This window comes from Podarcis raffonei, chromosome 2 (assembly GCF_027172205.1).
Source record: "Podarcis raffonei isolate rPodRaf1 chromosome 2, rPodRaf1.pri, whole genome shotgun sequence".
Classification (NCBI taxonomy): Eukaryota; Metazoa; Chordata; class Lepidosauria; order Squamata; family Lacertidae; genus Podarcis; species Podarcis raffonei.
This window is the reverse complement of record NC_070603.1, coordinates 97,037,579-97,065,418: the sequence shown is the minus strand read 5'-3', so window position 1 is coordinate 97,065,418 and position 27,840 is coordinate 97,037,579. Positions and strand designations below refer to the sequence as shown.

Below are 27,840 nucleotides of genomic sequence, written 5' to 3'. Positions count from 1 at the left end.
CTATTTTTAAACACCAGTCTGCTCTCTTTTTCTTCCCTCAAATCTTCCTGTAGCACTAGAAGTCTAGACAGCAGTCATACCACAGAGATAACACCCATGCTCATCTCAGCAGCCTGATTTTTCTTTATCGTTTGATTTGTTCAAATATTAACAAACGGAAAGACAACCACAAGGGAAAGGCATTTCTAAAGATGCCTACCCTCCTCAAACTCCCTCCTGCCCCTCCCTTTCCTTGCTGCCATTCCTTCTAAACTTAAGCCAGTAACAGGACAACACACAGACAAAACACATCACAAACTTACACACGCTCTAAGCCGTCCCTCCTCAAACAACAGTCAGCACAGGACTTCTTGAGAAATACATTTGAAAAACAGAGCACCCCAAAGGGGGGGGGGCGAGTTAGCAGAAGGCAGCTCCCATTTCGTCTTGTTTTCCTGCCCAACAAGGCAGTAAACAACGTGAATCATCTTATTTTGCTCTCAAGCCTCAGCAATTAAATTTTCCTAGAGCAAAAGAATGCCTCTGCAAGCGAGATAGCAAGTTAAAAGTTCACCATAGCTACATGTTGTACACCCCCCCCCCGAGCATTTAAACAGAGAATATGGAGAGTTTAACAGAGCACTCTTACTGTCTGTCTCTAGTTTGCCGTCTCCTTGCTGAAGATGTATTCTGGCTGTTTCTCTGAAGCAGGGGGTTGAAGAATGGTAAAAAGATGTTTGAATAAACAGGAAGTGCTGTGCAGCTGAAGCACACACTGAAGGGAAAACACACTGGAGCACTGCCCTTTGTAGGCAACAACGGGAGGCTTGCCTCCACAGTAGCAACGTCTGCTTTTATGAAATGACAAAGAAACCACAAGAATTTAAGCAATTCCTCCCCCCCCCCATCTGCAAAGCTGATAGATCAGCTGGAGCTTGCAGGTAATTTCAAAGTTGTGTTTAACACTCCAAAAAAATTATATTAATTCTACCCTATTAAAGCAGCTGGCTGACGTACAGAAATCATATATACATATACATATATATGTGTGTAAAACTCAACGAAACAGCAGCAAATGCATCTTAGCTATGCAGCTAGGCAAATTCTTTATTTGTACATAGTTTTGGAAAGCTTGTTTTTCACACTCTTTGTGGTACCCACGCGCTTATGTCAATAAATGTCTGTTAAGGTTGGCCAGACTTCACAGCAATTATTCAAATTCCTTCATAACACGCCCCCCCGGCCCATTTAAAATAAATTAGACTTTTGAATCTAAGATCTTAGCAGTGTGCATTCAATATGTTCCAGCAGATGCATTCTCTTTCTTGGTTTCCTTTCAGTCACTAAAACAAAGTACCTATTTAAGTCCAGATGACTAAGTAAACTCCCTTCCCTTCAACACCACCAGCCCTCTTCCCCCACCCTCAGCCTTAATTATCAAAAGTCATGTCTTTTGACATGGGGGGGGCAGAGATACTGTCAATGTAAGTATACTGGGTTTCGTATTTACGAACAGCAGAACAACCATATTCAACAAATCATTTTTCTAAAGGAAAAAAAAGACAGGGAGGGAAAGAACAGGAACACCCCCCCCCTCATTTTTAAGAAAATGTATTGCTGTTGTGGCAATGTGCTACAACCACTGATATTTGTTATTTAGCACAAACTCTCGGACTGTCTGTCATTCTGGGTGTTAATGCTCAGCTAAAATAACTCATTGGGAGCTGTCAATGGGATGTTTACACAGGACGCAATCTTTTCTTCATACAAGGGGATTCCCCCCCCCTTTTTTACACTGGAATTCATCTTCTTTTGATCTCACATTCAAAGCAACAGCAGCTTGATAGACATGCAAGTCTGAAAGCAAATCCAGACGCTGAAGATAAACCGCCAGAGTATGACAGGCAGGAGCATCTAAAGCTTATAAAAATGAAGAGAACAGCATGTCGTCTGAGTATTACAATAGCAGAAATCAAGAGACATATTAGGTGGAACTGATCAGCCACAAAAACCGTTCAAAAGGCAGATCATAGAAACAGAAAGACTAGGCAAAGTGGTGGTGGGAGGAGAGAGAGAGAGAGAATGGGAAAGATCTGCTTTAAAGAGGCCTCACCTTCTCTCTAAGCACTACAAGCTTTCTGCTCCTGGCATGCAAAGTGGAGGAAATTGAGGGTTTCTTGTAAAAAGCCTTTACTAACTCAGCAGTTCTCACCTTTAGCTCACCAGTTAATCTTTTAATTAGGCTTCTCAATTATGTAGGCCAAACATTTTTTTATTATTATTAATTTTCTTCTTCTTTAAATGCACAGTATGTGTGTTGCTTCTCTTTCCTGCTGTAGGTGTTATGGGTTAGTTTATCTGTAGAAACTTAGGCTGAGATCCGATACACAGTTAAGCACGCTTTAGTGCCCACTGATTCTAGTGGGACTTAAGACACCGTTAAATATCTCTGGATTGCACCCCTTATACGGTAGCCATAATGAGACTGTAGTACTCATTAATTGTGAAATCGCTTGGAAATGCCACCCATTTATGTTTCCAGGCCCTTAAGAGCGCCACTTCTTCAAAATTGGTTGGCAATCTGATTAGCTGCTGGGTTCTCTCTCTACATTGTTAAAAGACTCTACTTTGTTATTGGATATTACTTAAATTGGACTATCCCCGAGACAGTTAAATACCAGAGGAGAAAATGCTTATGTGGAAATGATCACTAAAACTTTCTTGAGGAAAATCCATACATTTTTAATTCCTCCCCCTTCTGTATAAGCCTCTTACTTTAATTGAAGTTGCTGAATATAATGAAAAAGTAATTCTCAAACAATTTTGTACTTAGAGATGTTTGTTAACAAACACCGAATGAGCAGGCAGTGTTAGGTTAAAGGGCAGCAGAATTCCACATTATAATTTAGCCTGTGGTTATTTCTGATTAAGAACACCCTCCGGGACAGCAAAGGAAGATCTTCTTTTGCAGCAGGCATAGCTTTTAAAATTAGCCTCTTCTGCATAATAAACCAACAGAAAAACAGTGGATTCGAAGATGCACTGAAACAATTTAAAGTGTTGCAATCAGTTACAATGTGCTTTCTGGGGTGGAAAGCTATATGAACCAAAAGACAGAGCAAACCTACCTTTTGAGCAGCTCGCGCCCCAATTGTAAATATTAAAAAGAAAAATGCATCCTGGATTCTAAAACTGTTATAAGAAAGTCACCTTCTGTCATGCTTATGTAGCTATCTAATGAGCTAAAGGTTGATTATTTATCTTTAAACTGTACTAGTTTAATCTTTTAAGGTCACCACTAATCTGCTTCAACCTTTTTTAAAAATAACAGCTTTCAAGACTTGCCGCTGGAACTCACTAAACCTGGGGGCTGAATGTCATTGGAAGCGAAGCCTTTACCTGAAGCAGCTAGCTGCGCAATGTAAACACTGAGCAAAAATTCTCTGGTAAATCAAGAGGCAAACTACAAAGTCTGCATGCTGAGAATGCAGTCCATAACAAGGCTAATCTTACACCATTCCAAAGAAATAAATAATTATCATGATCACAATGCAAGGTGACTATCCTTATTTTCTCTAGCGTGTGACTGAGGTTAGATACTGTTCTTGGCAATAATAATTTTGCCTGAACCTCCAGTTGCATTGGTGACCAGGCTGTATTCCCAAGGAGGTTTGTTATTACTTTTATTTTTACCCTCAGCCGTCTTGTGGACTTGAATGTCACCATGGACCTTGAATGTGAAACAGCTTCAAGCTAATAGCTCTAATTGCTTGAAGATGTGCAGGCAGGTGAAACCTGATCTCCCCTGGCCACTGTAGAGACCAGGAACAACACAAGAATGTTTACATAGTGGGTTGAGTTTAATAGACAGTAGAGCTGGGTTTCAGACAGCTAGCAAAAATGCAGCTAATAGGTGACCTCTTAAATGTAGCCCCCCCTCCCTCTAGTAAACAAAAGGCCATTTCCATTTATTAAAAAGGGAACATGCTAAATGCCAAGGTTATCTGCCTGTCTGGATGCAGCCCAGGTTAAGATGCACCTGATGTGAAACTTTATCTCTGCAAAACACAAAAGACGTCTAACATGTCAGGGCTCAGTGAGATTCAAAGTGATGCCACATTAATCGTGAACTGAATATTTTACAGGACTGGCCTTTCCAGATTGTCTAGAACAGGGGGTAGCCAACGTGACAGCCTCCATATGTTGTTGGATTCCAGTCCCATAAGATCCACACAGTAGTGAGGGATAATGGTAGCTGAAGTCCAGCAACATCTGGTGGGCCAAGGGTTAGCCAAACCTGGATGGATGGATGGATAGACAGACAGACAGACAGACAGGCATATATATATATAGCAAACAGCGCAACTGGAAACATCTGTGGAAAACAATGAACATATTAACCCTCCTCTGTGGAGTAATAATAATAATAATAATAATAATAATAATAATAATTTTGTTATTTATACCCTGCCCATCTGGCTGGGTTTCCCCAGCCACTCTGGATGGCTTACAGAATGTATAAAACATAGTAAAATATAAAACATTAAAAACATCCCAATACAGGGCTGCCTTCAGATGTCTGCTAAAAGTTATGTAGTTCTTTATCTCCTTGACATCTGAAGGTAAGGCGTTGCACAGAGAGGGTGCCACTACCGAGAAGGCCCTCTGCCTGGTTCCCTGTAAGTTCACTTCTTGCACTTCTTGCACTGAGTTCACTTCTTGCACTGAGGGAAGACCCTCAGAGGAGGACTTCAGTGTCCAGGCTAAATGATCGGGGTGGAGATGCTGCTTCAGGTATACTGGGCTGAGGCCATTTAGAGCTTTAAAGTTTAGCGCCAACACCTTGAACTGTGCTCAGAAACATACTGGGAGCCAGAGAATATCATTTAGGACAGATGTTATGTGGTCTTGGCGGCCACTCCCAGTCACCAGTCTAGCTGCCGCATTCTGGATTAGCTGTTGTTTCTGAGTCACCTTCAAAGGTAGCCCCACAAAGAGCACATTGCAATAGTCCAAGCGGGAGATAACTAGAGCATGCACCACTCTGGTGAGACAGTCCACAGGCAGGTAGGATCTCAGCCTGCATACCTGATGGAGCTGGTATCCAGCTGCCCTAGACACAGAACTGACCTGTGCCTCCATGGACAGCTCTGATTCAAAAATAACTCCCAGGCTGTGCACCTGGTCCTTTAGGGGCACAGTTATCCCATTCAGGACTAGGGAGTCGTCCCCCCGCTGTCCCCCTAAAACATTACTTCTGTCTTGTCAGGATTCAAACTCAATCCTTTAGTCTCCAACCACCCGCAGACACTCACACAGAACATTCACTGCCTTCACTGGTTCTGATTTGAAAGAGAGATAGAGCTGGGTATCATCCATATACTGGTGAAGACCCAGCCCAACCCCCCTGATGATCTCTCCTAAGAGCTTCATATAGACATTGAAAAGCATGGGGGAGAGCCCTGAGGCACCCCACAAGTGAGAGCCCAGGGGTCTGAACACTCATCTCTCAACACCACTTTCTGGACATGACCAAGGAAAAAGGAGCAGAACCACTATAAAACAGTGCCCCCAGCTTCCAACCCCTCTAGCCAGTCCAGAAGGATACCACGGTATCAAAAGCCGCTGAGAGATTCAGCAGAACTAGGAAACAGCTTTCACCTTTCTCCCTAGCCCACTGGGGATCATCGACCAGCGCGACCAAAGAAGTTTCAGTCCCATGATGACGCCTGAATCCCAATTGGAAGGAATCCAAATGGTCTGCATCCTCCAGGTGTTCGTGGAGTTGTTCAGCAACCGCCTGTTCAATCACCTTGCCCAGGAATGGATGATTTGAGACTGGGCGATAGCTGGCAATAGTGGCCAGGTCCAAAGTGGCCGGTTTAATAACTGCTTCTTTCAGTGTGTCCGGGAAGACTCCCTCACAGAGGGAATCATTCACCACCTGGCGGAGCCCATCGCCCAGAGCTTTCCTGCTCACTTTTATGATCCAAGATGGGCAAGGATTGAGGAGACAGGTGGTCAGTTTCATTCATCCAACCGGCCTTTCCACATCCTCAGAAGTAACAGATTGGAATTGATCCCATGCAACTTGCCTAGACAGGACTCTAATGCTCTCCTGGTCTTGCTTCCATGGTGGAGTCTACTTCTTTCCGAATCTGGTGCTTACTCCCAAGTAGCTGAGTAAAGACTGTGCAGGCTTGCACTGCAATCCTAAGCATTTTTACTCAGAACTAAGTCCTACTGAGTTCAATAGGATTTACTCTCTGGTATGTTCCTGATAATTCTCAGAGTTTCTATTATTATTATTATTACTCATATTTTTCCCTGGCAGGGACTCAAGGAAGCTTACAGCTAAAATGTTACTTCATTCCATCTATCTCTTGAAGGTGTTGTACACAATCCCTTCCCTTACACATTTTTTCTTTACAACAATCCTGTGAGGATGGCTCAAGGTGACAGATGTACATGTGTATATGACATGTATGTGTGCAGCAGATCAAACATGGGAGAAGCTTCCTGCTGTAGAATCTAATGTCTCCATTTTCATCTCACAAATGTTGGAGGGTATGTGATTTTGACACACAGGTTTGCTTCCATGATGTCTAGTTTGGCCTAGAGGACAGCAGAATCTGGGCTGCAGGAAAAGAAAACCGCTTTCCAAGAAGCAGCAGGGCACTAAAATGTATTTAAACAGGTCATTTCACAATCTGTATGACAGAAAACAAAATGGGGGTGGGGTGGGGTGGAGGAAGGTAGTTCAACTTCTGCCAGAGGTCAAAGCACAAAAAGGTGTTTACCAAGAGGTGTAGTCTTGAAAGTAAACACTCTAGGTCAGCAATATACAAAGACTTAATAGCTTTGAAATTTTTTTGCAAAATCCTAAAGCAAGCCTTACATGGCTTGAAACTTGCTGGGAGCTCTGCTATATGTTACAAATTTGTCGCACTTAACAAAAAGGAAAGGGAGACATTTATAGGTATTCTGGGTTCTTGCTTGAAAAACCAGAAAGGTCAGGAAGAACAGAGACACTGAAGAAAATGTAGGAAGGGGTTACTTCTAGCAAGGAAAACAAAGGTGGAATAGATCGTATAATAGGAGTTTAGCCACACTACAAAAAAATGAGGAAACGATGGCCTGAAATATTTTTAGATAAAACAACAGTATCAGTGTAGAAAGTTAATCACCAACCAACCAGCCAACCAACCAACCAAAAAACAAATGGAAATGCATAGTAAAAAAGAATCCTATGAATAAACAAAATCAAAACACGTTATTAAAAGAAATGTGCAGTTTTGCAATGGACTAACTACCCAGAAAATGGTGGGAAGATCTCACCTGCAACAAGAGTTCATTACGGTGTTAACAAAGTTTCACATGATGTTTTTATTGGAATATGGTAATATAAAAAAAGACATACATCTCTAACCTGTTCTGTGAAAATTGGCTGCCAAAATATTTGTTATTAAAAAAGGGGGGTAGTAAAACGGAAGTATCACTGAGGTCTGGTGAACAACAATAGCTCAGAAAACAAGCCATGAGGGGTAAATATTTTGCACCCTCAAACACATGCAGAAAAAAAATGAGAAAGGCCTTCTCCCAAAATAATTGTCAGTAATGGCTGGTTCCTTTTTCTTTTTCCGCCTCCCCCCACCCCCACCCTTTGCCCCGCTCCTTTTTGGCAACTGAAAGAGTTCGTCATTGAAAAAACAGTGTCAATTTAAAGATTTAGTATAAACTAGCTCAAGCCTGTGGGAGGAACACTAAGTGGAAAAAGTAAACACGGTTCTCCCAAGTAGTTCCTTTCTAAGCTATACACACAGACTGTGCCTGGTACCACAGGCTGCCCTGCACATTGAGGAGGTCAGCTAAGCTATGCTAAACTGACAGGTTCCGTTTACAGCAGGGCTAGTACTTTGTTTGGATATACTGGCCTTGGTCACCGCCAGCTTAACAACAGATGGCTAGAAAACTTTCATTATGTTGCACAGGGCTGAGCTGCAAACAATCACAGAAAAACTGTGAAAACTTTTAACTCCCTCCCAGCCGACTAGGAAATGGATGATAAGCGCAATGTGTGGAAAAGGCAGGGACGTAGAGGGGAGGGGAGCACGGTTCTTATTAAACCTGGCAAAAAAGAGAGGCAGCAGCATGCGCTTTTCAATTAATTACAGTGAGATGTAATGATTAATCACATTTGTACATGATCCACTGGATGCGCCCTAACAGAGGCAGCACACAAGTGTAAGCTTCCCAAGGAAGTCGTCCAAACGGCAGCTATACTGCCACGATAAGCCCTTTGGGAACTGGGGAAAAGGAAAGAACCAGGGCAATTCTTTTTGCAACATTCAGATCAAGAACAGAGGAGCCAAGAGGCCTCCTCTGCTTTACCCAGACAAGCAACAACAGGGGGGGAAACAACCCACCTTTTTTAGGTTAGGAGTTAGAAAATAACTCACATGACTCTTATTTATTTCTCTTTCATAATTCCTCCAAGGAGCTCAGGTGACATGAATGAAGGTTGTATTTTACAGACTACTTTTCTCACAACTATTCTGCTAGGAACATGAGGCGGAGAGTGTGGTCAGACCAATGCCATCAAGGAAGCTTCGTAGCTGAGAAAGGATCTGAACCCACATCTCCCTGGTCCAGGTCCAACAACAAACAACTACACCACATTGAAACTTACGAGGGGCTTACACCTCCTCAACTTCTCAGTGCCAAACATCAATGGCAGATCCCTGACTCTTTTTTTTTTTTTTTGTCTTTTCCGCTTTCAGGGCTGTTACCTTGAGAGTATTTGCAATGTGACAACGTCAAATCTATCCAGGGCATCATTCTGGACATAAGTTGTGTTGACAGATTACGTTCATATATCTTAACCTTAGGCTTCCCTGCAAGGAGATCTTTGAAAAAAGGTTGTTCGCCTCTGCAAAAGATCCCACTAGCACAGTGCTGTCATGTGAAGGTAAGAGGAGTATGCCAAATAATCTAACACCCAGATTTAAATATGATTTAACCAAATCTATATATAATTTAAATATTCATTACTTTGATTTGATTCATATGCACCCTAATATTGTCTAATGCTCCAAGGTGGGTTATAAATGCACCTTGTGAGGTTTTATTCAATTGGCAATCTTATATATGTCTCATCACAGGCAACACGTTCTCCCGTATTATTCAAGAAATGAACAAATCTGTTTTTCCACAAATGTATTTTAGAAGCGACTCTTTCCTGTTATTGAAAGAAAATTGTGTTTATTACTCCTTTAGCATAGTGTAAACTCATAAACGTCAACAGAGAGTACAAGGAAAACTGTCAACTAAATATTGTTTCCTTCATGAGCTGCTCTTCCAAGTCAATTACGCCTTTCAACTTCTGGGGCATTGTATGATAAACTGGCAGTAAAAATCATTCACATTAATATACCATGGTGCCTTGCCTGCAAAAGGTAATTAAAGAAGTAAATGACTCATAAGAATAGACATATTAGCTGCAAAATGAAAGGCAACTGAGCTGCCACATGAAAATATGTACCATTAAGATACTGCATTTTCATATTCCTGTAATCAGCTTCAGTAGACTAATGCTTATTTAATCCAGTTCTGCGCTAAGTCCATCAACAACTGTTTTTTGCTGTTTTCTCCTTGACTGAACATTATGTGTGCAGGTTTGGAATAAATACTGCAATGAGATTTTTGCATACTCAATTGAAGGACTGGTTTTTACATTATTTTTATAAAATGAAACTATTTCTTCCCCTCTCTATCACATCCTCTTTACACATGCGGAGGAAAGTATAACACAGAAGGTTACCACAAACACATTTTGTCACCAGACAGGATTCTTCCACATCACAACCCAGAATCCACATTTTCGGATTCATAATACTATCATAGCACAGAAGAAAGATTAGCCACCCTTTCTTTTTACCAGTTCTACCCCTCGATTTATGAAGCACCCCGTTGTGTTAACAAGTCCTTTCATTATAGCTAGAAAAATAAGAACAATGCACTCTAACGCATTGTTCAAACTCACACCTGAGATGCTGTTGGGAAATAAAATATATACTATACAACAAAATTCTGAAGGTAGGTGTAAGAAGAATGGGTGAATGATGTAATAAGACAGGGTGAAGGATCTTCCACCAACTTGCTAGGGCAATCCTACTCATTCTTCAGGCATGGGCCAGGATGGTGCTGCATGTATAAAACTATGAATTAGTTCTGGCTCATAATTAGCTCTCTCTGTCACTTGCCTCGCCTTGCCGTTTTTGCTGCCAATTTTTAATTGTGTTTCCATCTTTTCAGGCTCAGTGTAAAAACAAGAAAATAAGAAAATTAATCCACACCAATGCTAACAGGCACATTAAGAGAGTACCCCAATTTAACTGGCTTTAGCATGTTATAACACTTGGGGAAACAGTAGCACTTAGCATGAAGGTGATGAATTGCCCAAACATTGCAACTGAATTTATACCTAAAGCCCAAATGAGGGCCGTCACAACTCTTTGCGTCCGACTCTGTTTCCGGTCCTCAGTTCTACATCTATGGGCTGCAACTGACAGACAGAAAGTGTGGGGCAGACCCAAGCTCTGGTGACAGCAGCATGGGAAACAAATAGAGACATCTGCCATTCTCAGCAGTGCAGCTTTTAACAATACAGGCACTGATGGAAAGGAAATATGTGTCCATGCTTTTATTTCTTTACCAATCCATCTTTCCTCCGAGCTCAAGATGACCTAAATGCTTCTCTCCCCCTGCCCCCCCTAATTTTATCTTTGTCACAACTATAAGAGGTAGATTTGACTGTGTGTGAGGGACACTGGCTTAAAGTCACCCTGTGAGCTTCATGGCTGAATGGGGAATTTGAACCCTGGTCTCCCAGGTCCTATTTTGGCACTGTAACCATTATAATGCATTAAAGGTAAAGGTAAAGGTACCCCTGCCCGTACAGGCCAGTCTTGACAGACTCTGGGGTTGTGCGCCCATCTCACTCAAGAGGCCGGGAGCCAGCGCTGTCCGGAGACACTTCCGGGTCACGTGGCCAGCGTGACATCGGTGCTCTGGCGAGCCAGCGCAGCACACGGAACGCCGTTTACCTTCCCGCTGGTAAGCGGTCCCTATTTATCTACTTGCACCCAGGGGTGCTTTCGAACTGCTAGGTTGGCAGGCGCTGGGACCGAGCAGCGGGAGCGCACACCGCCACGGGGATTCGAACCGCCGACCTTTCGATCGGCAAGCCCTAGGCGCTGAGGCTTTTTACCCACAGCGCCACCCGCGTCCCTTTATAATGCATTAGGCATCTATAAAAGTTACTTTCCTGGGTTCTTCCCACATTGTAGCATCATGCAACAATGAAGACAAGAAACAGAATTTGGAGCAGGCTCACACAAATAGGAACAATAGTGATTCTGAGTGGCTCCTACATAGCTCTATGACACAAAGTAGATGGACAGAGAAACACATCAAGAATGTTGTAGAAGGCACAAAAGTTTGACAAAGAGTGGATTTATCTCTCATTCCAACCAAGTCTCTCAGTACATATCATTACTTAAGCTCATGTGAGGAAATGGCTGTCATTCACTTCCATGGGGAAAATAAGTTTTCTATTTTGCAGACACTAATACTGTGCTAGTCAAATCAGCCACTGACATTAAGCGTCCAAACTTCCACTAAGAGAGATCTCAGGACAGGGTGCAATCAATATACTTGGATGAGGAGCTGCGTCTTATTACAGTGGTACCTCTGGTTATGAACTTAATTCGTTCCAGAGGTCGGTTCTTAACCTGAAACTGTTCTTAACCTGAGGGACCACTTTAGCTAATGGGGCCTCCCGCTGCAGCCGCCGCACAATTTCTGTTCTCATCCTGAGGTAAAATTCTTAACCTGAGGTACTACTTCCGGGTTAGCAGAGTCTGTAACCCGAGGTGTTTGCAACCCGAGGTACCACAGTATATAGGGACAGTTCCCCAAGTAAGTTCTAATATTATATCTGATCTATTCAGCAAAGTGCTGAGGTGGGACTCTTTTCTTAATATAGCAGGTGGGAGAGGCTACTGGAAGAAAGAAGAATACAAAAAAATATGAGAAGCCAGGGACAGCGAAACTGGCAAACTGAGCTTTTAAGAGTCAAACAATAGATTGTAAGATAACCGCCTTCTCATTAAACAATGATGTTAACCCTACTGCCTCTGTTAGCCTCTCCTAACAGATGGAAAACATCCATCTCTCAGGTTATCTAACTTAACCCCATAACACACAAAACTGTGAGAATGTGTGTTTCGTTTGCAAGCAGGAAAGTGTTCTTTTTCTTTCATATCAATGGCACAATAATAATTTCTTCAGTTTCACTCCATAAACGCTAAGATCAATAGCAGTTGGCAGAACCATTGAGGAACTGTGATGTCTAAGGTTTTCAAACTTGCTTACTGTGAGAAATATAATTATGTTTTTGTTTTTTTAAAAAACCCTCTATTTGAAATAACTCTACATAGAGAAAGGAGACTATGTCTTTACTGTGATCAAATGTGTTAAGTTGCTATGGCATAAATTAAAGGAATCCTGAAAATTGTATTTGCCAGAGATTTCTGGTTGTTTTTTTAAAAAAACAACCCTCTCAAAAAATGGCAATTTTTTTATTTCCTTGAGGAAAACCATCAAGTTTACATTATTTCCAACTCATTTAAATGTACACTATAATGCACACAAAATGAGAGATAAAATTATACTATGCCAGTGATTAATCCTGCTCAGGATGAGCACAAGATACTACAAGACCTAAAAAACTGACTCAGCCCTAAGACCAATAAGACCCTAAGATCAGTTGGAAACTGCCACTGTCTTCTCATTATTCTCAGAGTCTGGGGCAAAAAGTCAAATGAGATCTTCTCTAGAAAACGTGACATCAATATATGTGAATGCCCTATAATGCTCTGGAAGAGAACAATCAAAGGGCAGAGACTCACATCCTGGCAAGTATTATGTTTAGCCCAGAGAAGAGAAGATTGAGGGGAGGGAGGACAGTGGTCTTCAAATATATGCAAGTATAGAGACAATGGAGCATACGTCCTTTCTGTTTCTCCAGAGGGTGAAACTAGAACCAATGGGCTGCATCCAGCTCTTCAGAGCTTCTGTGAATGCAACAAAACTTCCTCTTCTGTAGGGGGACTGTCAGAACCGTATTATGGGGTCACACAGAGGGGAAATGGAAACGCTGTTGCACCAGCAAGGTCCCACTGGAACAGCATTGGCTACAACCCATTGGATAGAAATTATTGTGAATTGTACTTTGCATTTTATTTTATTTTTTATATAAACGATTTTAGAGTACTTGGTTGAATGGTATACAATGTTAATTAATTAATTAATCAATTAATTAATTAATTGATGATGGTGATGATATAATGATGTCTGCTACTGCTTTAGAAGACTCCACACTCTGCATCTTGTTGCCCCATATATGCTTGGAACTGACACCCAAACTACTTGTGTGAGCCCACCTCCCTTCAAATCATTTCTCAAAACCCACCTTTCTCACAACCCCATAGTTTCCATGCCTTTGGGGGTGGGGAATGGCAACCAGGAAATAGGAGAGGAGGGGAGCAAATGAGCACGTGGAGAGATTAGATGAGAATTGCAGGATGGTAAATTAATCGAGTAAGATGGGGAAACTAAGGTAAGGGTAGATGGAAAAGTAAAAATAAGGACTACTGATAGAGGGAATGAGGGAGAGAGAACGGAAGAGAGATCAGACAAGATGGTTTAAATTTTAGCATTGCAGAAGTGGGCCTTGGGTAGAGTGTTGAAAGGGAGGAGCCAACAGGAGAGGCCTTAGTAGAACATCAAAGGTAGAGAAGAGATACTGACAAGTCCTAGAGATGAGATTGCACAGGTACGTATAGTGGTTCTGCTTGGTCAAGTAAATAATAAATGAAAAGGAGAAGTGGGAAAAGTCAGCCAACTTCTGTTCTCCAGAGGCATTCAGCTGCAAAAGAACATGAGCGAAAATATCAAATGGAGGCAGTGAGCCAGGGCTGAAGGTGGGAGGAGTAAATAGTATTGTGGAATGTCCTTCTTGGTAAGGCACATTCACATAATTGATGTTTAAGCAGTTTTTTTTTAAAAAAATCCTGTTCACCCAGAAATTTGGGGGCTGAAATATATTGTTTCCAGCAAGCATGAAATACTAGTTGTGATGATATTTGTTTGTAGTTAATGCACTGTGTTTCTTGTTTGTCTGTTTGTCTCCATGGGTTCATTTGAGAAGAAGAATGGGATAAAAATCTAATAAATTTAAAATATGTCTGGAGGGTTGAGTAAATATTTCAAGAATTGAACATAGGGATGAAGTTAAGGTGACAACTGCAAAGTCTACAGAACAGACAGAAGCAGTAGAGGAGTTAGGACAATGATTCAGAGAAGGCCACTAAATCAATGGACTGAAGGACACAGAAGGAGCTGGAAGCAGCACATTGCAAGGATGGGCTGTGTAGAATATTGAAAGGGAGAAGTAAGTGACAATTCCACAGAAAAATGGTCATATGCAGAGCAGTTCCTGATGAAGACAATATGAAGAGAGTGCCAAGTCAGCATGTGGGAGAGTCAGTCCAGAGGTGAAGGCTGACTGAAGCAGCTGGAGCCGAAGAAAATCAGTGTTGAAATAACACAGGAGCAGGGTATCAAAGCTATCAGAGGAGCTATCAGAGTAGAAGTAAGTCAGTCAGGCACCAGGGTCTAAGATGAAGGCTGAGAGGAGCCAGGAGGGTGACACAGAATAGAAAAACAGAAACATATAGGACATGTAAAGGTCCTTCTAGTCCAGCATCCTATTCTCTCAGTGGTCAATCAGATGCCTGTGGGAAGTACACAAGCAGGATACGAGCAGAAGAGCACCAGAAATTCTCAGCAACTGGTATTCAAGGGCATATTGCCTTTGTCAGTGGAGGTGAAACATAGCCATCGTGGCTATTAGCTGTTGATAGTCTTATCCTCCATGAATTTGTTTAATTCTCTTTTAAAGCCTTCCAAGTTGGTGGCCATCCTGGCTTCCTGTGGGAGCAAATTCTCAAATAACTCTAATGGGTTAATGTGATTCGTAGAAGCCATGCTGGTTCTACTTCAGCAAGGTTTGTTCTTCTATATGCTTGGTCATTTTAGATTTAACAATAAAGATGTTAAATCCTGCATTTTCCAGGATCCATGCTGGACCTCTTTTTAGAAACTGGTCTATGAAGGTATGAAGACTGGTCTTAGGGACAAATTACATATTTTTGTAAGAGGCCCAGCAATTTCACATTTGAATTCTTCGTGAACTCTTGGGTGGATGCTGTCTGGACAATGATTTGTCAGGTTTTATTTTGGCTATTAGACCTAGAAACCCACAAAATGAACTTTAAAGGTAGAAAATGTCTCCCATACTTCTGATACTATCCAAAATAAGGTACAAAACCAAGATTGTGCAAATATGCTCTAGGCTAAAGATGTGGATTAGTAGTTTCCATCTTGGCTCATCGAAGATGCACACCCAACTAGTATGAAAACAAACAGGAAGGAGCCAGTCTGCCAACCGCATAAACTTGTCACATCTCTTCGCGGAAGGCCACATCATACATGTCTTGGCTATAGAGGTATGTGGTCTCTTCAAACAGCCGGTAAAACCCTTATACAGAAACTCCTCCTATGTCAGAGAACTTCAATGCACACAGGAGGAGTTCATTCACCACAATGTCAGAGACAGCTCTGTGTGTGGATTTCCATTGCTTGCTATATAGCTAGGCTCAATATTGCAGAGTGGTGTAATATGACCTCTCAACATTCTGCATGTGCAATGGAGCACCTGAGGCACTCTGTCTGAATGCAAAAGATCTCTATTTATTATATATAACTGGTAGTTCCTCTTCAAAAGAGAGGTGATGAAAAGGAAAAGGTGGGGGAACGACCCTTCAAACTATATTCTGGAAATGTAACTGCATTCTCCATATATACCATTAACACTCCTATACATAGTGAAGCTTTTAAAAATGGAGGCTCAGTCATTATTCATATTGTATTATTGCTTCTCCATTTGAGCAGACATCACTTGATGCCCACAATTAATGAGCTCTAGTCCTTTTTCTAATTAAGGAACAAAGATTCGTGTGTGCTGGATATAGAAAGCCACTGTCTACAAAAAGCATTTAAACAAGAGAAAAATCCTTCTAATTACCTTAAAATAGGACTTTTGATATCTCTGAACATAATAGGATCAAGAAATTAGAGCACTTGCAACATCAGTTGCAAATAAGCTTTTAATAAACATTATGCAAAGGTAATGGTATTCTTTACTACCGCCCCATCCCCACCCCCACCAAATAATAGAAACTTATAGATATCACTTCTTACATTTTTTTGTAATTAATGTTTTGTAATGAAAATGCACCACATAAATTATATTATGACTATGGGACATCATATCTGAAAAGCGGAAAAATTAGAAGGTAGCTATTAGAGTATAAAATATCTTTAGACTACAGTCGATTAGGATTCAAACATGTAATTAAGAAAGTCAGAAAGATAACCTCACTTTATACAGTAATTAGGGCGGTTGGAAATAGGATACCATCTCTTAAAGTGTTACAAATACACCACACCACTAAATAATCCGTATTGCTGGGGAAGAATACTTGCTATCAAGGGCAAAGCTGCTATACGCTGAGGTAACAGCAAATGACAGACTGTTGTTCAAGTCCATTAGCTGCTATGTGATAGTAGCACATTCACTAGCCCACGACCTGTGAAAAATCTTAGATCTCTTTAAATCTTTGAATTGGATTGCTGCATTAATTCTTAAGAACTGCAATCCTTCAACCAAGTCAAATTACCCTCATTAACCGGGGGGGGGGGGAGAAACTGCCTCTGCGATGTTTTTTAGAAAAAGATATTTATTACCTATAATCACTTTCCCTTACTGCTCCTAGAAGTATTAAAAATGGGTGGGAGAAGAAAAGAAAAAACTTTGGGGGAGGGGGGAGAAACCCAGACACTATTTCAGACATTAGGTGGGAATGTTAATAAACTCTACAGTCCTGTATGGAAATTAAAATGCACATAGATAAAGGTACTGGAACAAAAGGAATCTCAATTAATCTTGAGGAAAGGATAAAGATTTGGAATGATCTTTGTCTGCCTCTGACACAAACACAATAGGTGGGGTAGAAATTCTCCCATTATCTGAGGCTTGATTAGAACACTACTTCATAATTAGACATGTTAGAAGTATTGTCATCAACCAGAAGATTCATGTACTAACTAAAAGGTCTCAGAAGCCAGTTCAAGACTTCTACTCATTAACAACATCTGCTATTAATGTTTAACTCTCATAAACATGCACAAGGGCATTCAGCATACAATAAAGATTTAAAACAAATATTTTGTTGTTCTGTTTTTGCCCTTGCGGAGATCTGTGACAACCCCACAAATGCTGAGCACTTTTAAAAAACAACTAGGCAAGATAACAGAAGGGTATTTGTTCTTTGCAAGAGACAATCTTGCTCTTTCAGCAGGGTAGAATCATTTAATAGAAAACAGGGGGGAGAGAGAGAAAGAGAGAGACATACATTTACAGTGCTCCCTCCCCCTCAGGCACATTACTTTGCAGATTTTTATTTTTAAAAAGCAGAAAATAAAAATGCACACACATCTCAAGTTTGCATTAACTGTTAGAATGAGGAGTGAGTTGTGGAAAGGGGGTTTATGGAAGGTAAATCATTACCCGACTGGATAACGAAATGCAGAGGCTTTGCCTCCACATCTAGCTACCACCAAGGCTGGTGCCCCTGCCATCCCCAATGATGTGAGAGGACAAGAAGTATGAGAAGCAAAACAACTGTGTAACAGTGTTTTTGCATGGTGCACAAATTAACCCCACTGGGAGAACTGTAGCCAAGGCCCTAGTATTTTTCCTTCCTTATTTCTTTATCTATCTATGTTAAGTTTCTCTTAAATGGTATCTACAGCAGTGGTCAGCAACTGGAAGCCACTGGGCCAGATCTGGCCTCTGAGGTAGCTTTACCCTGAACAGGGCCAAAGGTGGCTCCAATCTTTAAAAAACAAAAACCCTTTCCTAAATAAAACAGAATGTAGCATTAGGGCCAAAACAGATGAGATGTGGTGCCCGTGAACTGAATTAGGGTGGTGGCATGGTGAGACAGGGGAAAGCGTTAAGTCATATGCTTTGACCGAGTGCAAAAATGTTGAAATCGGATAGTGAATCTCTCTCAAAAAAGAAGGCCTCGCTCTAACCTGAAGTAGGCTGCATATCAATAGAAGCTTCAAATATATTTCAGTCAACTGGATGTTTTTGTGCTTGGTCCAGTAAAGTATACATTTTATGATCAGATTTGTAGACTTAAGAGTCTGTATAAACAAGTGTTCAAAAGAATTGCCATTTTTGCTCCCCAAGATAAGGATGATTTGATGCCAACATTTAAATATTATGAGCATATATGGTTGTTTTTGGTCCAAAAAAGCTTGAATGATATAAAGATGCATAATTTATTTAGTTTAGTTTATTCATCAGGATTTATATACTGCTTAATAAAAACAAATAAATCTTTTTACATAAAATTATATAAAATATTCATTAAAACAGCCAAACTAGTTTGGTTATTGCAATTTTACCTATGTGGTTCCATTTCAATATGTGTACTTATATTATTTTCTATTAATTCCATTAAACCATTAAATAATACACTTATATTATAGTAGGATAGTAGATGCAAATATTATGCATATGTATGACAAAACAAGCAAAAGGATCCATTAGTAAGTACTGACAAAAAATATAAATATGTACATGTAAACATTCTAAGTGTGTCCCGCCCCCCTTAATTGACTCTTGCTTTACTTTTCATTTATCTCCAATCAAATAAGTACGAAAGACATGTTGGCCATCTTTATAGGTTTATTTACGTTCTCCTCCCCCTGACAAGAATGATTACAGCGGTACCTCAGGTTAAGAACTTACCGTATTTTTTGCACCATAACACTCACTTTTTTCCTCCTAAAAAGTAAGGGGAAATGTCTGTGCGTGTTATGGAGGGAATGCCTACGGGTGGCATGCCTACGGATTTTCCTCCTCTAAAAACTACGTGCGTGTTATGGTCGGGTGCGTGTTATAGAGCGAAACATACGGTAATTCGTTCCAGAGATCCGTTCTTAACCTGAAACTGTTCTTAACCTGAGGTGCCACTTTAGCTAATGGGGCCTCCCGCTGCCACCGTGCCGCCGCCATGCGATTTCTGTTCTCATCCTGAAGCAAAGTTATTAACCTGAGGTACTATTTCTGGGTTAGCGGAGTCTGTAACCTGAAGCGTCTGTAACCCAAGGTACCACTGTATTTGAAAAAAGCAGGGAGTCCATGTTTTTTTTCTACTACCGTATTTCTGTTGAACTCTTTTTATAAAGCCTTATAAAATTGAAATGTAAGAGGGAATGTGATGAAATGGTATTTATAGCAAAAACTTCTGCTCGCCAGCATTTTACACATAGACATGTGCATCTTCATTTCTATGCCATACCTCTGCACACTCTGATGGGTCCACTGGCTGTCTACTAGTCATTAAAAAGGGGAATCCACTCATCACATAGAACAGTTTTGACAGGGCTTGCATGCAGAGGGCTGGTATAATGGTTTTAAACATTTGATTTGATGCTCATCACCAATTGCCAATGACACACATCCTGAACAGGATGTGCCATTTAAACAAATATCTATCTATCTATATATATACACACAAAAGTAAGCGCAGCCTTGCTTGGTTCCCTTGTACAGCTTGAACCCAACTGTTAGCTCGAATGTATGAACAGCAGAAAATGCTCAATGTTATAAAGGTAAAAGTTTAGCTGTTCTTACAACTCTATCCGGGGGAATTCAGTGCTGATAGAGCCAAGCTATGATTACAGCAAGGCCTTATGTGATACTGGCTTTTGATGTGACGATGTTGCAAAGACACGTCTGGGAGATATGCATACTCCTGAAGTTAAGACAACAGCAGCAGCAAAAGCCTACTTCAAGTGAGGAAGATGTGGAGGAAAGTGAAATTCTTAAATGTTCTTCTATGTGCCTTTAAATCCGGCAACCTCCTGGTTGGAAGACAAGGTCATTCTTCAGTTTTGCCAGAGGGAGGAGCTTTCTACTCTCCAGACTAGGACAGGTGGAGTAGGAAAACTTGCATCTTGCCTGTTGCCTTGGATTCCTTTCTTCCAGTGCTCATTCAAGTCTACACCACCCCTTCTCCTTTCTTAGGGCTGCTTGCCTGCCCCTGAAACTGGAAGAAATGCATAGGACGAAGAGGAGAGAAGGGGCAGGAGAGGAAAGGGAGAAGGGCAATGTTGCCAAGACGGGGGTAGGGATACTGCCTACACGGGATGATGTCAAAAGGCCCAATGCAGAGAGTCCTCTCAAACCTGGAACCATTCCTAAATACCGTACAATATTAGAACTTCAGAAAGTTGAAGACAAAACCAGGATATTTCTCAGCTACTGCCCACAATTAAAGAGCCAAGTCATGGACTCAGATCCTATACTTAGAGCTTAGGGAGAGGCCTAGAGACTGGCTGTCAATGGCTATTTTAGTACCATGTAACAAAGATGCCTCAGCGTGATGTGTAACATATTTAAGATGGGGGCACTTAATGGCTCCTCCTCCATCCCTTGCTTGCTACCTCCCCTTTGTACCAGGCAAGCCAAACCAAAACCAATAATCAAAGCCTCAACTGGAATTCCAACCCCAGCAATAACTTTCAACAATAATGGTAATTGCGGAAGCAATACAGCTCGGTAGCAGAACACATACTTTCTCAGGTTCAAACTCTGGCCTTTTTAGACAGAATGGGAAAGGCTCCTGTCTGAAACCCTGGAGACCTTCTGCCATTAAGTGCAGACAACACTATGATCGATGGATCCATTGGCCTGACTAACTATAAAGCTGCTAGAGATGCTCCTTTGTTCCAGTATATAGATATTTTCATACGTAAGGGTGGTTATTCAAGGGGATGAGTATATATGATTGGACAGGTGAACACATTGTGAAGGCAAGGAATGTTAGTATTAAAACTGGAAACTGTGAATGAAAAGCATGGCACAAGAGAAAGTGTATTGTCAGGGAACTGCCATCTGAGACTAAGGAGGTGAAAGGGCTCATGGAGGGTGAGAGAGACCATTCAGCGGAGGAGGGGACCAGCAGGGGGAGAAGTGGAGTTCCAAGGGAAAGTGAGTCGGAGGGAGGGCTCAGAGACACTTCAAGCGGGAGCAGCGGGGAGATTTCAGGACCTCCTGTAGGGACACCCACTCCTCGGCGGAAACTGTCACGCCGAGAGTCCAGAAGACGCGTTTCCGTTAAGGAGCTTTTATGCTGGAAGAAGTTCCGTAAACGCCCACTGTCCGATTCAACGAGCGATTGATGGAGTCATGTTTAAGGAGCTCCATCACAGACAGAGGTTTGGGGACTTAGCCAAACTCTGAGGGATTAGGATTTTACGCACAAGCAGCTCATCATCCCATCACAGCAATCGGACAGTCCCTGAAAGCAGCTTGTGCAGAGAGGCATCATGAGTAACCCAGCCGGAGCCGGAGGAGCAGCAGGAGCTGGAGAGGGTCCAAGCCTGGAAGAAAGGTACAGAGTGTTGGAACTCCAGCTAGCAATGCAAACGGCGAGGCTAGAAGAAAGGAGGGCGCAGGATGCCGAAAAGGCAAAAGGCGCTACACTAGCAAGAAAGATGCCAGGAATGGTGCAGAAGTTTGGGGGGGACCCCAGGAACTACCAAGCCTTTAGGACAGAGATGCAGTATGCTCTTGAACTGCAGTTTAATGACTTTCCCGACGAGGCATCGAGAGTGGCGTTTGTGATTGGCCATCTCGAAGGAGGGGCGAGAGATTGGGTCAGACCCCTGATGGCAGGGAATAGTGACATGCTGAAGGACGCGAGGAAGTTTTTTCGCGCCATGGATTTGATGTTTTCCAGCGAGATTGAACAGGGGCTGGTGCGCAGACAATTGATGGCGTGCAAACAGGGGAGCCGATCGGTTCGTGAGTACTGGACTGAGTTTACAATGTTGATACATAGATTGGGGTGGGACCTTTTGGCGGAACCCATTCAAATGCTCTTTGAAGAGGGGCTTTCTTCGGCGGTGAAAGATGAACTTTCCCGGGCGCCCAGGGCGGAGTCTATGGACCAGCTGACCAAATCAGCGCTGACCATTGGAGCACGCCAGGAGGCAAGAGCCTTGGAGAAGCGGGAGGGGAAAGGAGAGTGTTGGAGGGATTTCCGCATTCCAGAGATTCCAGAACCAAGTTTCCCGCCAGGAGAGCCGATGGAAGTTGGAACAGCACGCGCGAGCGCAGTTTCAAATCCCAGTGAAGGGAGGAAGAAGGAGGGAAAGAGCGCCAAGAAATGTTATCTCTGCCAGCAGCCAGGTCACTTTGCCAGAGTCTGCCCGCAAAGAAAGGAATGGCAAGGGATGGCTGGAGCTGTTGGGGGGAAGGAGGAGGAAGTCCAGGAGCCAGTAAAAGCCAACGCCTGTCTGCCTCTGTCAGGGCACTGCAGACAGGCCAAGGAGCAGTAAAAGTGCCCACTCCGGAACCTCCAAGACCAGCCCTAGTAATAGAGGTGTTGCTAGAGCTGGCAAACGGATACCCACTAAAGACTAAGGCGCTGCTGGACTCAGGCAGCTCCTGTAATTTTATGAGCAAGGAGTTTGCAGCTGAACACCAGATACAGACACTCCCTTTAAGCAACCCCCTGCAGGTCACCACGATCGATGGGAGGGAGCTGCTGGGAGGAGAAGTCAGCCTACAAACCGTCCCAATGGTTATGAGGGTGGCCAGGCACACTGAGAGGATAGCGTTCAATGTAGCCACCCTGGGAGGGGCTCCAGTCATTTTGGGAATGAGCTGGCTAGCGTTGCATGACCCGCTAGTGGGCTGGCATCAGAGAGTGTTCTCCTTTGGGTCAGCACATTGTCTGGAACACTGCAGAGAGGGAAAGGTGCCAGAAGGGGCAAAAGCCTCTCTAGCAGGGACGGAAGTGGCGGACAAAGGGAAGGTGCCCAAACAATACGCTGACCTGAGCAAGGTCTTCAGTGAAAGGGAAGCAGATAAATTACCACCGCACAGAGACTTTGACTGCCAAATTAATCTGGTCCCTGGGGCCCAGCTCCCCGTGGGCAAGCTGTACGCCATGTCAGACAGGGAAATGCAGGAGTTAAGGGAGTTTATTGATAAAAACCTGAAGAGGGGCTTCATCAGAGAGTCCAGAGCGGTGGGGGGGAGCCCAGTGTTTTTTGTGGACAAAAAAAACACGGATAAACCGAGATTGGTCGTGGACTACCGGGCCCTAAATGCCGTGTCAGAACCAGTGACTTTCCCCATGCCCAGGATTGATGACATTTTGACCAGGGTGAGGAAGGGAAAGATATTCACGAAACTGGACCTGAGAGGAGCATACAACCTGATACGAATAAAGAAGGGGGATGAATGGAAAACCACCATGTTCACCCCTTTGGGGGCGTTTGAATATCTCGTTATGCCATTCGGATTACAATCAGGCTCCGCCTGTTTTCAATCGCTCATGAACCACGTACTGGGACCTTTGCTCTACAAGAATTGCGTGGCCTTCCTCGATGACGTGCTGATATATTCAGAGAATGAGGAGCAGCATGTAAAGGATGTCAGGGAAGTGCTGAGCCAGCTGCAAGCAAACCAGTTGTGGGTGAAATTGGAGAAGTGTCAGTTCCACACCAAGGAGGTGGAATTCCTGGGGTACTGCTTATCAGACAAGGGATTAGCCATGGATCCAGGGAAGGTCCAGGCGGTGCTGGAATGGAAGACACCGAAAACGAAAAAAGATGTGCAAAGGTTCTTAGGGTTTGGGAACTTTTACCGTAAATTCATCAAGAACTTTGCCCACTTAACGGCTCCCATCACGGACTGTCTAAGCAGCAAGAAGAAATTCGTTTGGACGGCGGAGGCGGAGCATGCTTTTGAGGAATTGAAAAGGGCATTCGCTTCGGAAGAACAGCTCCTGCATGTGGATTTACAAAAACCCATGAGAGTGGAAACTGATGCCTCAGACCGGGCGGTGGGGGCGGTGCTGCTTCAGCCAGGGAGCAATAAGTCGGAATGGAGACCGTGTGCCTTCTTTTCGCGTAAGCTGAACAAATCCGAGAGGAACTACACGGTATATGACCGAGAACTACTCGCCATTCACGAAGCGTTCCGGAGATGGAGACACTTACTAATTGGCGCACAACATAAGGTGCAAGTGTGTACGGACCACAAGAATTTGGAGTATTGGAGAACGGCACGGGTGCTCAACCAACGACAAGTGAGATGGGCCCAGGAGTTCTCCAAATTCCATTTTGAAATTTGCTATGTGCCAGGTCCAGAAAACATCAGAGCGGACGCTCTCTCTCGCAAACCTGAATATTTGGAGGGGGAGGGAGCGCCGGAAGAGAGACATATTATCCCAGAGGACCACTGGGTGTGTGGTGCGGCCTGGGTGGGGCAAAGAGAACTGGTAGAGGGAACGGTAAATGATGAGTACGCCCAGGACAAGCTCAGAGGTCTAAGGAGAGAGGGAGAAGACCCCGGGGGTTTTGAAGAAAGAAACGGGGCATTGTATTACAGAGGGGCGCTATATATACCCGAAGGGGAATTGAGGGGGAGAGTACTCAAACAGCTGCACGACAATCCCACAGCGGGGCATTTTGGGCAACACAAGACCATGTGGTTGGTGACCAGGGAGTTTTGGTGGCCCAAGGTGAGGGAGGATGTACGGGAGTATGTGAGAAGGTGTGACCAATGCCAGAGAGCCAAAGGAGAAAGGCGGGCACCAGCGGGGTTATTAGAACCGTTACCCACACCAGAACGACCGTGGGAGGCGGTGTCGATAGATTTTATGACTGATCTGCCCAAATCCCAGGGGAAAACCGCCATACTAGTCGTAGTAGACCTGTTAACTAAGATGGGTCACTTTGTAGCTTGCTCACATGCAGTCACGGCGGAAGAAACAGCGAAATTGTTTGTAGAACATATTTTCAGACTGCATGGCGCCCCCTTGAGGGTGGTTTCCGACAGAGGGAAACAGTTCACGTCCAGATTCTGGAGGAAACTTATGAGCTTATTGCACGTAGAGGTCAACTTTTCGACTGCCAGGCACCCTGAGACCAATGGGCAGGCGGAGAGAGCAAACGGTATTCTCCAACAATACCTGAGGTGTTATGTCAATGACAGAGAGAACGATTGGGTCGAAAAGTTGGCACTAGCGGAATTTGCTTACAATAATGCTGAGAATGTGTCCACCGGGATGAGCCCCTTTTTGGCTAATTATGGGTGCCACCCCAGGGCGTTTCCAGGGGAAGGAGGGGAAAGATGGAGTGTTCCGGCCGCGGAACTTTTTGTAGAAGAAATGGAAGCGATCCATCGTCAACTCCAACTCAACTTAGAAAGGGCCAAGGAAGAATATAAGAGGCAGGCAGACAAGAGCAGAAGGGAAGGTGAAACAATTAGGGTGGGGAGTCGGGTCTGGCTATCAACCCAAGGGTTGCCGTTCAAGGGGGGTTGCAAGAAATTGAGACCCAAAAGATTGGGACCATTTGAGGTCATCCAACAGGTCAACCCAGTGGCGTTCAGACTCCGGTTACCGAACCACATGAAACTGCACCCAGTATTCCACAGGTCATTACTGTCACCATACAGGGGGGAAGGTGAAGGGGTATCCACACGGGGGCCAGCCATAGAAGAAAGGGAAAGCCGCAACCATGTGGCGGAAATCATCGACTCCAGGTGGAAGGGTAATCAGGTGGAGTATTTGGTCGCGTGGGAAGGGGAACCGGAGTCGGAAAACACCTGGGTGAAGGCAGAGGAGGTCCGTGACGAGATCTTGATCGAAACGTTCCACCAAAGGTTCCCCAGGAAACCTCAGCCAGTAGCGAGGTTTCGGAGGGAGTACTTTGGCACCACCGACGATGAGGAGGAACTGGAGGGATTCAGGGAATCGGAGTTGGAAGGAGGAACAGACTCCGATGAGGAGGAGTACTTGGAAACCGGAGACAGCAAAAGGTGGAGGGAAGTGTTCGAAACTTCGGAAGATGAGGGAGGTTCCTTCAGGGGTTTTGCTCCCTCGCCTCCCGCAGAGGAGGGGAGGGAAGGGGGTGAAGGGGGCCCTGGAGGGGAGGTGGATGTCAGGGAACTGCCATCTGAGACTAAGGAGGTGAAAGGGCTCATGGAGGGTGAGAGAGACCATTCAGCGGAGGAGGGGACCAGCAGGGGGAGAAGTGGAGTTCCAAGGGAAAGTGAGTCGGAGGGAGGGCTCAGAGACACTTCAAGCGGGAGCAGCGGGGAGATTTCAGGACCTCCTGTAGGGACACCCACTCCTCGGCGGAAACTGTCACGCCGAGAGTCCAGAAGACGCGTTTCCGTTAAGGAGCTTTTATGCTGGAAGAAGTTCCGTAAACGCCCACTGTCCGATTCAACGAGCGATTGATGGAGTCATGTTTAAGGAGCTCCATCACAGACAGAGGTTTGGGGACTTAGCCAAACTCTGAGGGATTAGGATTTTACGCACAAGCAGCTCATCATCCCATCACATGTATCTTTCATTGCACCAGCCAATGGTTAAAAATACAGTATACACAAGTTTTTGAAGCACATGTTCTTCTTCAGACATGGATACTGAAAACCAAAATAAAGTACAATTAAAAGTTGCCACATGTCCAGACAGTTGATTACCAGTCTGTGGCTCATCCAGAAATATGAAGCTCATGGAGAAATACACTGTTAACATTTATTGATTACAGGGAAAACAGAATTTTCTGAGCATAATGAATATGTTGTTCAGTGGAAAAATAATTGAAAGATAAGCTGCATGCCAATTTTAAATAAAGTGTACTCATATGCTGTGTATAGAGCTTGCAGATTTTATTCCATACTGCTTTTCTCCTGTAGAAGCCCAATATTTACTGCTAGCCTTCAAATTCACTTTCATATTTGCACCTGCAAAGTTGTTTGTACATTAAGCGTTTAGAATATACCCAAGGTAACCAGGACATAAGGAGGGGGGGGACCACTTTCTTATGGGCAAAAATGTGCACATATGCTACAAACAAGCACGTGCATGTATGAGTGTAAGACCAGGGGATGAAAGAACAATTATGTTTGCCTAAAATGCATATTTACATTATGAGAGTTCTGAAAAGACTTTCAGAGCAGTTTTTTAACCCCCCCCCTGGAAATCTTTAAGATCATTTACATGGAGTAAAGTGTTCTTATATTATATAGAAGCCACAAGTGTGAAAGTTCACTCCACTAGCTTAAAGTTAGGCAATCATAATATATGTCACAAAGAGAGTCCCATGAGCATATGCATTTCAAGGATAGCCTTTAACATGGACATGGACTGCGACTCCTCAGCTTCAACCTTTGAACAGCCTTCGGCATTACCTTGATCATAGGAATTGTGGTTTAAATAGTTGCCGCCATCTTGGATCCAAAAGGTAGGTGGTATTAAATTACTAAATGCAATTTATTTTACTGCGCAGGGTTTCCCTGCTGCTGCAGGAATCCATAAGCTTTCCTATAGATAGCACCATACGAAGAAGGGCCATTCATTTGGATTTCAACAACACAACAACAAATAAGAAGACATAAGAGGAAACTGGCTTTGGTTACAGTAGGCTGCAGTGCTGACTCAGATGCTGACAGCTGACCCTGTAGCCTGCCAGTGGTCAACTGACCTCCAAAATCAACAGGAGGCAAAATGCCCTTTGAAGTCCTTCTTTCTAGACAGGACTAGCAAGCTGTCCTGCATCTCCTCTCCA

The 27,840-nt window shown here is 43.4% G+C and overlaps 1 protein-coding gene across 23 annotated transcripts in view; it reads right to left on the bottom strand.

Moving 5' to 3' along the window:
* The window catches only part of FOXP1 (forkhead box P1), a 536,656-nt gene that overhangs the window by 177,445 nt on the left and 331,371 nt on the right, over window positions 1-27,840 (bottom strand). Inside the window, exon 1 of one of the 23 annotated variants that reach the window (XM_053378214.1) lies at window positions 629-750. The exons of the other annotated variants lie outside the window; for them this stretch is intronic. The gene's annotated coding sequence lies outside the window, so the exon portion shown is untranslated. Of the gene's footprint in view, window positions 1-628; window positions 751-27,840 lie in introns of those variants that run through there. 23 annotated transcript variants of the gene reach the window in all.